This window comes from Bombus affinis, unplaced genomic scaffold (assembly GCF_024516045.1).
Source record: "Bombus affinis isolate iyBomAffi1 unplaced genomic scaffold, iyBomAffi1.2 ctg00000219.1, whole genome shotgun sequence".
Lineage (NCBI taxonomy): Eukaryota > Metazoa > Arthropoda > Insecta > Hymenoptera > Apidae > Bombus > Bombus affinis.
The window spans coordinates 183,100-197,257 of NW_026108920.1; the positions used below are offsets into that span (position 1 = coordinate 183,100).

Consider the following 14,158-nt stretch of genomic DNA (forward strand, 5'->3'; position numbering starts at 1 on the left):
GTGAGAATGGCAACACGAATTGAGTTTGTAACGTAATTGGGAATGGTAACGTAGTTTTTTAACGTAACCTAGTTTGTCGCCCTCAAATTCACCAATTTCCGAACTCTGCGAGGCGCATTCCTTTCGATCTCGTTCGCCATCGCTCACATCACACCATAGCGTTTGTTACTAACCTTATTGGTACGAATAAATATTATCCTACCAAACATTTGTAAAATTTATCCAGTTAGAAGCGAGAATATTTATTTATTGTACATCGCTGTATAATATATCTACATTTGCATCCGACGATACTTATTGCTGATATTGTAATACCTTCAATCAACTAACAACGAATAAATTAAAATATAGTTAAACCAACATAACTCTGTCAGACGAAATAAATACGTTGCCAATTGTCTATCCCTAATAACTTTAAACCTCTCCCGTGCCAGTATTCCTGCGCATAGCAGGTTAGCCGAAAGGTGGAATTCGTTTGCCAGTTGCATCAAACGTAAGTCAACGCTACCCATTAAAGACCAGTTAGTAGATAATAGACTCTCACCTAGTTCAAAAGACACAACAGACAGGGTACAAGGTTTGTTTTCCTACAGGCAAGAAAGTGCTTACAGAGGCACTTCCAGTCTGGGAATTCAACAGACACAACAGACGAAGGTACATAGATTTGTTTTCCTACAGGCAAGAAAGTGCTTACAGAGGCACTTCCAGACTGGGAATCCAAAAGACACGATAGACGAACAATACCCATCATACTGTTACGTTCTGTTATGTTCGATTTGATTGTGCTATGCCTTCCGTTTTAGTCTAGACTAAATCCAGATAAAAATTTTTTTTTTTTGTGTTATCTTAAGTTTAATCGGAAGGGGAAAATTGAAATGGTATGATTGTTTATGAAATATTAATCGAGATGTCCGATTAATATGGTAGTTGCTGCCACCAGAAATAGTCTAAGGACTATTTCGAAGAATTTCCTTTTATTATTATTATTTTCTTTAAGTTGGGAGTGTTAGTGTATGATGGGTATTGTTATTGGCACTCCAACAACTACTCTATTGAGTACTGAATCTCTATTTATATTCTTCCTAATTGTCACGTGACCGATTATTTCTTTTGTAATTGTACCATTACTACGTGACAATTTATGAATATCGTAACTACCTATTTCCGCTGGGGATCTTGTTTTCTTGATTATCTCACCCTTTGATGAAATTTCGTCTTCTTGATCATCTCACGTTTTGCTTGGTGTTAATGTCATACAAAGTGCTTGAAAGAATGTACATGTTGCAGGTGGTCGTATTTTGCTGATGCTGCGTCTGCGTTCCTTCCATGGCCTTCGTTACTGATACCAGTGGAATGTGCCGGTCGCGTGGCTGCTTGGCCTTGCTGAGGTTGCCTTTTGTGTATGGTCATGTTTCGCTCGGTCCATGTATGATTTAGTAATGTATTACACACATGTATATGTATATCTTCAGGATGTAATTTTCTAATAGGACAGACAATTTAATAAATTTTATGTTTATTATTAGAATATCGATCTCATATATGTATATATGAATAATAAAGTATGTTTAATAAATTTTATTAAATAATTTCCAAATGGAAATGAAAATCATTGCACTGTGTGTTTGTTTCTAGGTATACGAGTTGACACTTGCGTTGTTTGTGTATTGCGGTTATCTATGTTTTCGTTGTGGCACGTGCGGAGCGTGGGACGTGACAATACACTAACACTCCCAACTTAAAGAAAATAATAATAATAAAAGGAAATTCTCCGAAATAGTCCTTAGACTATTTCTGGTGGCAGCAACTACCATATTAATCGGACATCTCGATTAATATTTCATAAACAATCATACCATTTCAATTTTCCCCTTCCGATTAAACTCAAGATAACACAAGAAAAATTTTTTCTGGATTTAGTCTAGACTAACACGGAAGGCATAGCACAATCAAATCGAACATAACAGAACGTAACACTGGGCTTGTTGCGATGATGGAAAATGCGTGCACTACGATCTGCACGCATAACGCAGTGAAAACAGCGTATAAACACCGAAATATCTCAAACGGGAGAGTAATAGAGCTTAATTTGCTTCAAAATCGACGAATGATTACGATTTGCGTGTGTCTTGGCTTGTTTCGATGCTGGAAAACGCGTGCACTACGTTCTGCACGCACAACGCAGTGAAAACAGCGTATACACACCGAAATATCTCAAACGGGAGAGAAATAAATCATAATTTTGAACAAAATCGACGAATGATTGCGATTTGCGTGTGTCTGGGCATCTCTCGATGTTGAAAAACGCGTGCCCTGCTTTCTGCATGCATAATGCAGTGAAAAGTGCGTTTAAACGTCGAAATATCTCAAACGGGAGAGAAATAGCGTGTAATTTTCGTCAAAATCGACGAATGATTGCGATTTGTGTGGGATTGTTTCGACGCTGGAAAATGCGTGCACTAAGTTTTGCAGGCATAATGCAGTGAAAACAGCGTATTAACGCCGAAATATCTTAAACGGGGTAGAAATGACGCATAATTTTCGTCAAAATCGACGAATGATTACGATTTGCGTGTGTGTCGGCTTGTTTCGACGCTGGATGACGCGTGCACTACGTTCTGCACGCATAACGCAGTGAAAACAGCGTATAAACACCGAAATATCTCAACGGGAGAGAAATAAATCATAATTTTGAACAAAATCGACGAATGATTGCGATTTGCGTGTGTCCGGGCTTCTCTCGATGTTGGAAAACGCGTGCCCTGCTATCTGCATGCATAATGCAGTGAAAAGTGCGTTTAAACGTCGAAATATCTCAAACGGGAGAGAAATAGAGCTTAATCTGCTTCAAAATCGACGAATGATGGCGATTTGTGTTTGTCTTGGCTTGTTTCGACGCTGGATAACGCATGCTCTACGTTCTGCGCGCATAATGCAGTGAAAATATCGTTTAAACGTCGAAATATCTCAAACGGGAGAAAAATAAATCATAATTTTGGACACAATCGACGAATGATTGCGATTTGCGTGTGTCTGGGCTTGTTTCGATGATGGAAAACGCGTGTACTACGTCCTGCATGTAAATTCAGTCAAAACAGCGTATAAACGCCGAAATATCTTAAACTGGGGAGAAATAACGCATAATTTTCGTCAAAATCGACCAACGGTTGCGATTTGCGTGTGTGTGGGCTTGATTCGATACTGGAAAACGCGTGCACTACATTCTGCACGCATAACGCAGTGAAAACAGCGTATAAACACCGAAATATCTCAAACGGGAGAGAAATAAATCATAATTTTGAAGAAAATCGACGAATGATTGCGATTTGCGTGTGTCTGGGCTTGTTTCGATGATGGAAAACGCGTGGACTACGTTCTGCATGTAAAATTCAGTGAAAAGAGCGTTTAAACGTCGAAATATCTGAAGCGGGAGAGAAATGGTGCTTAATTTTCTTCAAAATCGACGAATGATTACGATTTGCGTGTGTCTGGGCTTGTTTCGATGCTGCAGAACAGGCATGCACCACGTTCTGCACTAATAATGCAGTGAAATGAGCGTTCAAAAGCGAAAATATCTTAAACGGGTGAGAAATAACTCATAATAATTGTCAAAATCTACGAATGATTGCGATTTGCGTGTGTCTGGGCTTGTTTCGACGCTGGAAAACGCGTGGACTACGTTCTGCATATAAAATGCAGTGAAAGGATCGTTTAAACGTCGATATATCAAAGGGGAGAGAAATAAGTCATAATCATGGACAAAATCGACGAATGATTGCGATTTGCGTGTGCCTGGGCTTGTTTCGACGATGGAAATTGCGTGGACTACGTTCTGGTTGTAAATTAAGTGAAAAGTGCGTTCAAACGTCGAAATATCACAAACGGGAGAGAAATGGAGCTTAATTTGCTTCAACATCGACGAATGATTGCGATTTTCGTGTGTCTCGGCTTGTTTCGATGATGGAAAACGCGTGGGCTACGTTCTGCATGTAAATTCTATGAAAACAGCGAATAAACGCAGAAATATCTCAAACGGGAGAGAAATAAATCATAATTTTGAACAAAATCGACGAATGATTGCAATTTGCGTGTGTCTGGGCATATCTCGATGCTGGAAAACGCGTGCCCTGCTTTCTGCATGCATAATGCAGTGAAAAGTGCGTTTAAACGTCGAAATATCTCAAAACGGGAGAGAAATAGCGTGTAATTTTCGTCAAAATCGACGAATGATTGCGATTTGTGTGGGATTGTTTCGACGCTGGAAAATGCGTGCACTAAGTTTTGCAGGCATAATGCAGTGAAAACAGCGTATTAGCGCCGAAATATCTTAAGCGGGGAAGAAATGACGCATAATTTTCGTCAAAATCGACGAATGATTGCGATTTGCGTGTGTGTGGGCTTAATTCGATACTGGAAAACGCGTGCACTACGTTCTGCATGTAAATTCAGTGAAAAGAGCGTTTAAACGTCTCAATATCTCAAGCGGTTGAGAAATAGAGCTTAATTTTCTTCAAAATCGACGAATGATTACGATTTGCGTGTGTCTGGGCTTGTTTCGACGTGGAGAAGGCGAGCACTACGTTCTGCACGTATAATGCAGTGAAAAAAGCGGTCAAATGTCGAAATATCTCACACGGAGATAAATAACGAATAATTATCGTCAAAATCGACGAATTATTGCGATTTGCGGGGTGTGTGGGGCTTGTTTCGATGCTGGAAAACGCGTGCACTACGTACTGCATGCATAATGCAGTGAGAATATCGTTTAAACGTCGAAATATCTCAAACGGGAGAGAAATAAATCATAATTTTGGACAAAATCGACGAATGATTGCGATTTGCGTATGTCTGGGCTTGTTTCGATGATGGAAAACGCGTGGACTACGTTCTGCACGCATAACGCAGTGAAAACAGCGTATAAACACCGAAATATCTTTAACTGGAGAGAAATAACGCATAAATTTTCGTCAAAATCGACGAATTATTGCTATTTGCGTGTGTCTGGGATTGTTTCGACGCTGCAGAACAGTCATGCGCTACGTTCTGCACGCATAATGCAGTGAAAAGAGCGTTTAAACATCGACACATCTTACACGGGAGAGAAATAACGCATAATTTTGGACAAAATCGACGAAGGATTGCGATTTGCGTGTGTCTGGGCTTGTTTCGACGATGGAAAACGCGTGCACTACGTTCTGCACGCATAATGCAGTGAAGAGAGCGTTTAAACGACGAAATATTTCGATCGGGAGAGAAATAACGCATAAATTTGGACAAAATCGACGATTGATTGCGATTTGCTCGTGCCTGGGCTTGTTTCGACGCTGGAAAACGCGTGCACTACGTTCGGCACGTATGATGCAGTGTAAAGAGCGTTTAAACGACGAAATATTGTCACGTCCCACGCTCCGCACGTGCCGCAACGAAAACATAGATAACCGCAATACACAACAACGCAAGTGTCAACTCGTATACCTAGAAACAAACACACAGTGCAATGAAAATGGAAATTCTTTGATAAAATTTATTAAACATAGTTAATTATTCATATGTATAGATATAATTAATATACGAGGGTAAGATGGAAAATAAAATAGAAATAGATAGGCTTCCAACACTCCATCAGGAATTTCTTCCGGAAAACGGACCTTGGCGCAGGCAGTTGTATCTACCACTTCGACCACAGGAGGTACGAACGGCCTGCGCTTCCCCCTATTCCTTTTCTTTTTCTTACACTAAAATAAAATACACAAATTCAAGATAAAGGACAACAATATGAAATATGATGAAATCGACACAAATCACATTAATACATACCTCTACAGCTCCAGACATGTCACTATCCATGACTCAATATAACCTGCATTCATAAAAGAAATATGAGAATACAACAAACAAAATTAACGCTACAGATCATACAAACATCAAGCAATATCAAAATCACTTATTGCTACGAACAAACATTTTATAAAAAGGAAAACTAACCTAAAACTCGGCAAGCAAATCAACAAATAGAAACTACCACCACGCACCACCTCTTATAGAATGACGTATTAAAACTTGTCCTTGAACTCACAATAACTTTGGAGAACATAAGAAATAGAGCATACAACACGTGCAAAGACTCAGCAAGCACCTCGTACGATTCACCGACATCAACAGGGCGATCACCGGACACACAAAATGCAACCTCAGCAAGGCCAAGCAGCCACGCGACCTGCACATTCCACTGGTATCAGTAACGAAGGCCATGGAAAGAACGCAGACGCAGCATCAGCAAAATACGACCACCTGTAACATGTACATTCTTTCAAGCACCTTGTATGCCATTAACACCAAGCAAAACGTGAGATGATCAAGAAGACGAAATTTCAGCAAAGGGTGAGATAATCAAGAAAACAAGAACCCCAGCGGAAATAGGTAGTTACGATATTCATAAATTGTCACGTAGTAATGGTACAATTACAAAAGAAATAATCGGTCACGTGACAATTAGGAAGAATATAAATAGAGATTCAGTACTCAATAGGGTAGTTGTTGGAGTGCAGTATTAATTGAGGTCAGAGCTGGTTTTACCTAATTCAGAATTTAATTGAAAGTAGTGTTGAAAGTAGTTATAGTTCAGTTTTAATTGAGAGCAGTCAGACGTCAGTCTTAATTGGAAACAGTGAGTTTAACTTAAAGAGTATTGTAAGAGTATTGCACTTAAAGTTCGGTATTAACTTGAGATTCGGTGATTCATTTATTCTTTTGTTCATTTACAAGTCGATCCGTCTGCGCCAAGGAACGATCTAGTACATACTGTAATTCCGTTTAATAAAATTGTTAATTAAGTTCGAAAATCCGAAACATCGAGAAACTAATCGCGAAACAAAATTTAATTGTTAAAACCGATTCATCGCCAAACCATATTCACACCTGATCGACTCCACAAATCAAACAAGGTAGGAGATTCGAAATTGTACACCCTCTTCCTTTCTTTTTTAACTTTTAATTGAACAAAGTTGTCTTTAAACGAAAGTATCCGTCGGCAGCTATAGTTGACAGATAGAAGTACCAAGTAAATAACTCACATAAAATTTCATTCGGACATTTTGAATTCACGACAATTATTCTCTGTATCGACCAGTGATCACGGTGTTTTCAATCATTGGAAACATCTATGGTTTTCGTTTTCCTCTTCCCATCGTTAGCAGATTGCTCATCCTTGGGCGAGGCCTACGAAGCCACACGGATTGTTTACAGAGAATATAATTACAAAATTGAGATAAACGTTCTTGCTCAACATTTAATAAATTGTTTGGAATAAACTCAATCAGCTTTAGATCTATTTTGTTTACAATTGTTCGCCGTATCAACCAGTGATTACGGTGTTTTCGTCACAGGAAACATCTAAGGTTTCCGTTTTCCTCTTCCCACCGTTAGCAGACTGCTCATCCTTGGGTGAGGCCTACGAAGCCACGCTGATTGTCTACAGTGAACTCAGTTACCAAATAAAATAATCATTTACTCATTTACGACTTTACTTGTTGTCAAGAACGAATTATAATTCCATGACGAAATCGAGAAAGAATAGAAAAGATAAAAGTCACCTCAGCAAAAAGCGAGCCGAACGTTGGTACAAACGATTAATTGCTGCAGAAATAAAAAAGGAAGAGAGGAGGCATCGAGAAGTATTAGAGTCAAATCGCGAAGGTTCACCACCTAGTTTTTCGCCCTCAAATTTACCAATTTCCGAACACTGCGAGGCGCATTCCTTTCGATCTCGTTCGCCATCGCCCACATCACACCATAGCGTTTGTTATTAATCTTATTGATACGAATAAATATTATCCTGCCAAACATTTGTAAAATTTATCCAGTTAGAAGCTAGAATATTTATTTATTGTACATCGCTGTATAATATATCTACATTTGCATCCGACGATACTTATTGCTGATATTGTAATACCTTTAATCAACTAACAACGAATAAATTAAAATATAGTTAAACCAACATAACTCTGTCAGACGAAATAAATACGTTGCCAATTGTCTATCCCTAATAACTTTAATCCTCTCCTGTGCCAGTATTCCTGCGCATAGCAGGTTAGCCGAAAGGTGGAATTCGTTTGCCAGTAGCATCAAACGTAAGTCAACGCTACCCATTAAACACCAGTTAGTAGATAATAGACTCTCACCTAGTTCAAACCCCACGACAGACAGGGTACAAGGTTTGTTTTCCTACAGGCAAGAAAGTGCTTACAGAGGCACTTCCAGTCTGGGAATTCAAAAGACACAACAGACAAGGGTACAAGGTTTGTTTTCCTACAGGCAAGAAAGTGCTTACAGAGGCACTTCCAGTCTGGGAATTCAAAAGACACGACAGACGAAGGTACAACGTTTGTTTTCCTACAGGCAAGAAGGTGCTTACAGAGGCACTTCCAGACTGGGAATCCAAAAGACACGATAGACAAACAATACCCATCATACACTAACACTCCCAACTTAAAGAAAATAATAATAATAAAAGGAAATTCTTCGAAATAGTCCTTAGACTATTTCTGGTGGCAGCAATTACCATATTAATCGGACATCTTGATTCATATTTCATAAACAATCATACCATTTCAATTTTCCCCTTCCGATTAAACTCAAGATAACACAACAAAAATTTTACCTTGATTTAGTCTAGACTAACACGGAAGGCATAGCACAATCAAATCGAACATAACAGAAGGTAACAGAAAAATTTTTGGTGGCAGCGGTGGGATACGCTCCACAGAGGATTAAAGTTATTACTGTCATTGATAAAATATATATCTGAAAAATAATGGCAACCAAATTAGAGTCATTGGATGAAGATACGCTTTTGACATTGTCGGAAAAACTAAGAACGTGGGATGCAAATTTTCGAGTAATAACTGATATGATTGCAAAAATGAACGAATTACAAAACGACGTACGCGAACTCAAAACAAAAGGGGAACCTCAGTCACCTGCATCGCCGCCGGCAACCCAACAGGAAACAGTACAGCCAGGTGGATATCCCCAACCGATTAAGCTAAAAGACGCGATCGAGTCAGTACTAGTATTCGACGGACATCGACCCTCAGTATTTCAATTTTTAAGAGCATGCGAGCGCGCACGAATCATGGTTCCTAGGCATCAAGAACCCCAGTTAGTAAAACTATTAATGAATAAGCTTCGCGGACATGCGTTTCTCGCCGTCGAAGACACAGAACTAATAAGTTTGAACGATTTCGGGAACAAATTAAAGGATCTGTTTGGCCCAAAGAAATCTCTTAACGAGTACAAGGGAGAATTAGGAACGATATACCAACGACCTGGGGAAGATATATTAGATTACATGGATCGCGTTAGAAATCTTAGGTTAGCGATAATGGACGGAGAAAGAAGCGAGTACGCCACGATATCACCGGACATCCAAGATACAATGGATTGGGAAACGAGGGAAGCTTTCGTTAAGGGGCTCCCAAACGAGGTGTATTTACGCGTCAAGATAGCAGGATACCACACTTTAGAAGAGGCGTATCACCAAGCCGTTAAGGCAACTCAAGAAGTGAAACAAATGAACGATAGAACGCGACTCCAACGACCAACATTTCTGAATAATTACAAACGCGACAACGTACGACCCTTGACTACTAATAACAATATCAAAAACAATCATCAGGATCGAAGGTCCGAACCTCCATCACAGAATTATTCAAAACAGGATATCATAACATGTAATTATTGTAAAACACCTGGGCATTTAGTAAAGGATTGTTATAAATTTAAAGCACGGGTAGATGCTGGAATAATTATACCCTATGCTCAAGAACAGTCGGGAAACCGAACACGTCCTTCGGGGAAATGGGGCGAGCCACGAAGGGACGAATTTTCGAATCGCCCAAGAGTGCAAGCGGCCACAAGGAGGCCGGCGCCTATGGTAATAAAGAGAACAAGGGCAGCTGCCCCCGCGAAATCGACTCCACAATCCGTAATAAGGAACAAAGCGAACGTAACGTCGACTGTAAAATCAAGGGAACAACCATTAAATACTGTGGGGGAACCATCTCACAGCCACGCGAAAATAAAAACAGAGAGTCCGGAATCTCAAGGCCAAAAGGAAAAACCAACACGGAAGGAACAGACGAGGGAAAACCACCAGGAACCGGACTCAGATGCGGAAGACGACCTCTTCGGATTATTTCAATAAAATTAAACGATTCTCTAACAACCGCAACTGCGCGAATAGTTTCCCCAGACTTAAAAACCAAGACAAGTTTACTACTAGACTCTGGATCAGAAATCAATATTATCAAAAAACCTGCTTTACTCGATTCAGCTATCATCGACGAACAGAAACAAATTGAAGTTCGAGGAATTACGGCAACGAGCCTGGTCTCCCTAGGGCAGACAGTAATACAGGTCGCAGGCCATCCAGTCATTTTTCACGTAGTTGATGACTCATTGCTGATCGATCAAGACGGAATCTTAGGATCCGAATTTTTTGCAGGATGCAAAGCTCGTTTGGATTACGAGAAAAGGCATATCAAATGGGGAAATATTTATATTCCCTTCGATACTAAAGAAAAAATAATCGTACCGAAACGAAGTTCGGTAACATGGTCAATTAATATCGCAAATCCAGAGATAAGAGAGGGATTTATTCCCAAAATCGAGCCGATCAAGGGGATTTACTTTGGTAATGCAGTTGTGAGAAATCATAAAGGAAAAGGTTATCTGAGAATAATAAATACTACTTCAAGAGATTATGAATTTACGACACCAACAATGGTAATCAAAGAATTTGAAAACCTCACCCCGTTTCCTAGTACGGCGTGTAATACAATTTTAAAAACAAAGGAAAGCAAATCTGACAAAATAATTGAATTACTACGACTTGAACACTTGAACGAAGAGGAAAGGAAAAACGTCGAAAAATTGATTCGTAATAATCAAGATAGATTTCATATTCCAGGAGATACGCTGGAAGCAACTGGAATTCTAGAACATAGAATAATTACAACGGATGATATACCAGTTAATACTAAACAGTATCGTTACCCACCAGTACACCGAGAAGAAATAAATCGACAAATTCAAGAATTATTAGACACAGACATCGTGGAACCATCGATATCCCCATACAATTCTCCGTTATGGATCGTACCGAAAAAACCCGATTCGCAAGGAAACAAACGTTGGAGATTAGTTATTGATTATAGGAAGCTGAACGATAAAACGATCGGCGATGCTTTTCCACTCCCAAATATCACAGAAATATTGGATCAATTAGGAAATGCAAAATACTTTTCTACGTTTGACTTGGCATCAGGTTTCCATCAGATCCGTATGTCACAGGAGGATGCCCATAAAACTGCATTTTCGACACCGTACGGACACTTTCAATTCAAAAGAATGCCCTTTGGATTAAAAAATGCTCCAGCAACATTTCAGCGCTTGATGAACTCAGTATTATCAGGACTGCAAGGAATAGAACTGTTCGTCTATCTGGATGACATTGTAATTTATTCGAGGTCACTTCAAGAACACGAAAGTAAATTTAACAAATTAATGGAAAGACTAAGGAATGCTAAATTACGATTACAGCCCGATAAGTGTGAGTTCTTACGACACGAAGTAAATTATTTAGGACATATAATTAGTGAAGATGGCGTAAAACCTGATCCAAAGAAAATCGAAGCCGTGTCGAAATTTCCACGACCCAAAAAGGTAAAAAACATCAAACAATTTTTAGGACTAGCAGGATACTACAGAAGATTTATACCCGATTTCTCCAAAGTCGCAAAACCATTGACGCAATTATTGAAGAAAGATACCCCCTTTAAATGGGCAGAAAATCAAGAAAATGCGTTTAATAATTTAAAAACAGCATTAATGACAAAACCCATTCTACAATATCCAGATTTTTCTAAACCCTTTAATCTTACCACAGACGCATCAGGATATGCAATAGGCGGCGTACTGAGTCAGGGGCCGATTGGAAAGGATTTGCCAATCGCATATGCCTCGAGATTATTAAATTCCGCCGAACAAAACTACTCCACTATCGAAAAGGAGTGTTTAGCAATCGTCTACAGCGCAATGCATTTCCGACCGTATATGTACGGAAGAAAATTTACTATTGTAACCGATCATAAACCTTTGGTGTGGATGCATTCTATCAAGGACCCTACTTCAAGAATCTGGAAATGGAAATTAAAACTGTCGGACTTCGAATTTGACATTCTATACAAAGAAGGCAGGGCAAACGCAAACGCGGACGCATTGTCTAGAAACCCTCCGGAGATCTGCCTACCAATCAGGAGGAGAGAAGAAAATTCACCGATCCAGTATCCTGCACCAAAACGATTCGAATTAGACACCTCAACCGAAGACTCTCCCATATTTGAAGCTAAACCACGTGTCTTGTCTCCATCCCAAGACTCTACAAAACGAAGAAAAGTTTTTACCCGGAAACATTTTACCATAGAAGAAACCCCCGTAAAATACTTTGATCAAGCATTAGCTGAACTCGATGCGAAAACAGGCGAAGAAATATCCAACCAAGAAAAGGAGAACACTGATACAACAAGCGAAGAGGAACCCTCCATTGCAATCCCAGAACTAACACAACAACAAGAAAGAGACGCGAGACCTACTATACTTGCGGAACTAAAAATTTCGGAAACTCGAGACTCGATTACGAGAGTGAATGATCATAAAATAATATTCATAGATATATATGGCACCCCGATAGATAAAGGAGCCTTAGAGATGAAGGAAGCAGGGCGATTGCCTTGTTATGAAGGTTTAATGTTGGAAAAAGCAAGGTTGAATCATGACTCCGGGAAATACATCGTATCCCTACCAATAAAAGAAAATCGAAATATTTCAATAACACCAGAAAATTTATTAAATTCATTAAAATCATTGTTGGACGTAGTTAACGAAAAACAACTAACTTCCTTCAGCATTAGCAAAGGAAATTTAGAAGAGATACCCTGGCGACACATAATCAGGAAATTAAAGGAGGTTTTCATAGAAAAAACAATAACTATTACCATTTGTACCGGGGAAGTAACTATCCCACCAGTAGAAACACGAAGCAATATAATACGAGAAAAACACGAATCATCTGTAGCAGGACACAAAGGAATAACTAAAACTTATTTGAGAATACGACAACACTATTATTGGGAAAATATGAAAAAGGAAATTCAAGATTATGTAAGGACATGCAAGGAGTGCCAATTGAAGAAACTCACAAGGATAAAAACGAAGCAACCAATGATACTTACGGACACACCAGGTAAAGCGTTCGATAAAATCAGTATGGATATCGTTGGGCCGTTGCCAAAAACTCAAAAGGGAAACGAGTATATACTAACTATCCAAGATCTATTGACAAAGTACTCAATCGGGATCCCCATGGTAGGAATCTCTTCAGCCGAGATAGCGGACGCTTTCGTAAAACGATTTATCTGTCGATTCGGGTCGCCGAGAGCTATTCTCACTGATCAAGGAGCGAACTTTACATCTTCGCTAATGAAGAAAGTAGCAAAAAGATTCCGCATTAAACAATACACCATGTCGGCATATCACCCACAAAGTAACGGCTCAATCGAAAGATCTCACCATGTATTGGCAGAATACCTGAAGTTATATATTGAAAATTCCAGAAATTGAGACGAATGGGTGGAACTAGCCATGTTTTCTTACAATACCTCTGTACACGAAGGAACGAAATTTTCACCACATGAATTGGTTTTTGGACACTTGGCCAGAGAACCTACTGGTGAAGTGATAATCGAAGAAAACATAGAACCAACATACGCAGAATATCTCACAGACTTGTTCAATAAAATCAACACCGTGCAGCAAATGGCAAGGGAAAACTTGATAAAATCTAAATTAAGATCAAAGGAATATTACGACCGACGAATCAACCCTCAAAATTTTAAAACAGGAGATTTGGTATATCTACTAAAAGAACCTAGTAAAGGAAAATTCTCTGATCAATATACTGGACCATATAAAGTGTTAGAAATTTTGCAAAATCAAAACGTGAAGATTGAAGTAAAAGGACTCCCTCGAACAGTACACTTGAATAAATTAAAACTGGCACATCATCGAAATAGACCACCAGAGCGATTCCAAAATGAGT

At 39.2% G+C, this 14,158-nt stretch overlaps 2 long non-coding RNA genes across 2 annotated transcripts; one reads left to right on the forward strand and one right to left on the reverse strand.

Moving 5' to 3' along the window:
• Positions 1 to 1,725: 1,725 nt before the first annotated feature.
• On the forward strand, positions 1,726 to 9,001 carry LOC126927798 (uncharacterized). Its single transcript, XR_007715900.1, has 2 exons — positions 1,726 to 1,970; positions 8,720 to 9,001. It is a non-coding gene; the product is annotated as an uncharacterized LOC126927798 (long non-coding RNA).
• LOC126927800 (uncharacterized) lies at positions 5,818 to 7,067 on the reverse strand. The gene is made up of 2 exons (XR_007715902.1): positions 6,917 to 7,067; positions 5,818 to 6,291 (listed from the first exon to the last, which is right to left on the reverse strand). It is a non-coding gene; the product is annotated as an uncharacterized LOC126927800 (long non-coding RNA).
• Positions 9,002 to 14,158: the final 5,157 nt, after the last annotated feature.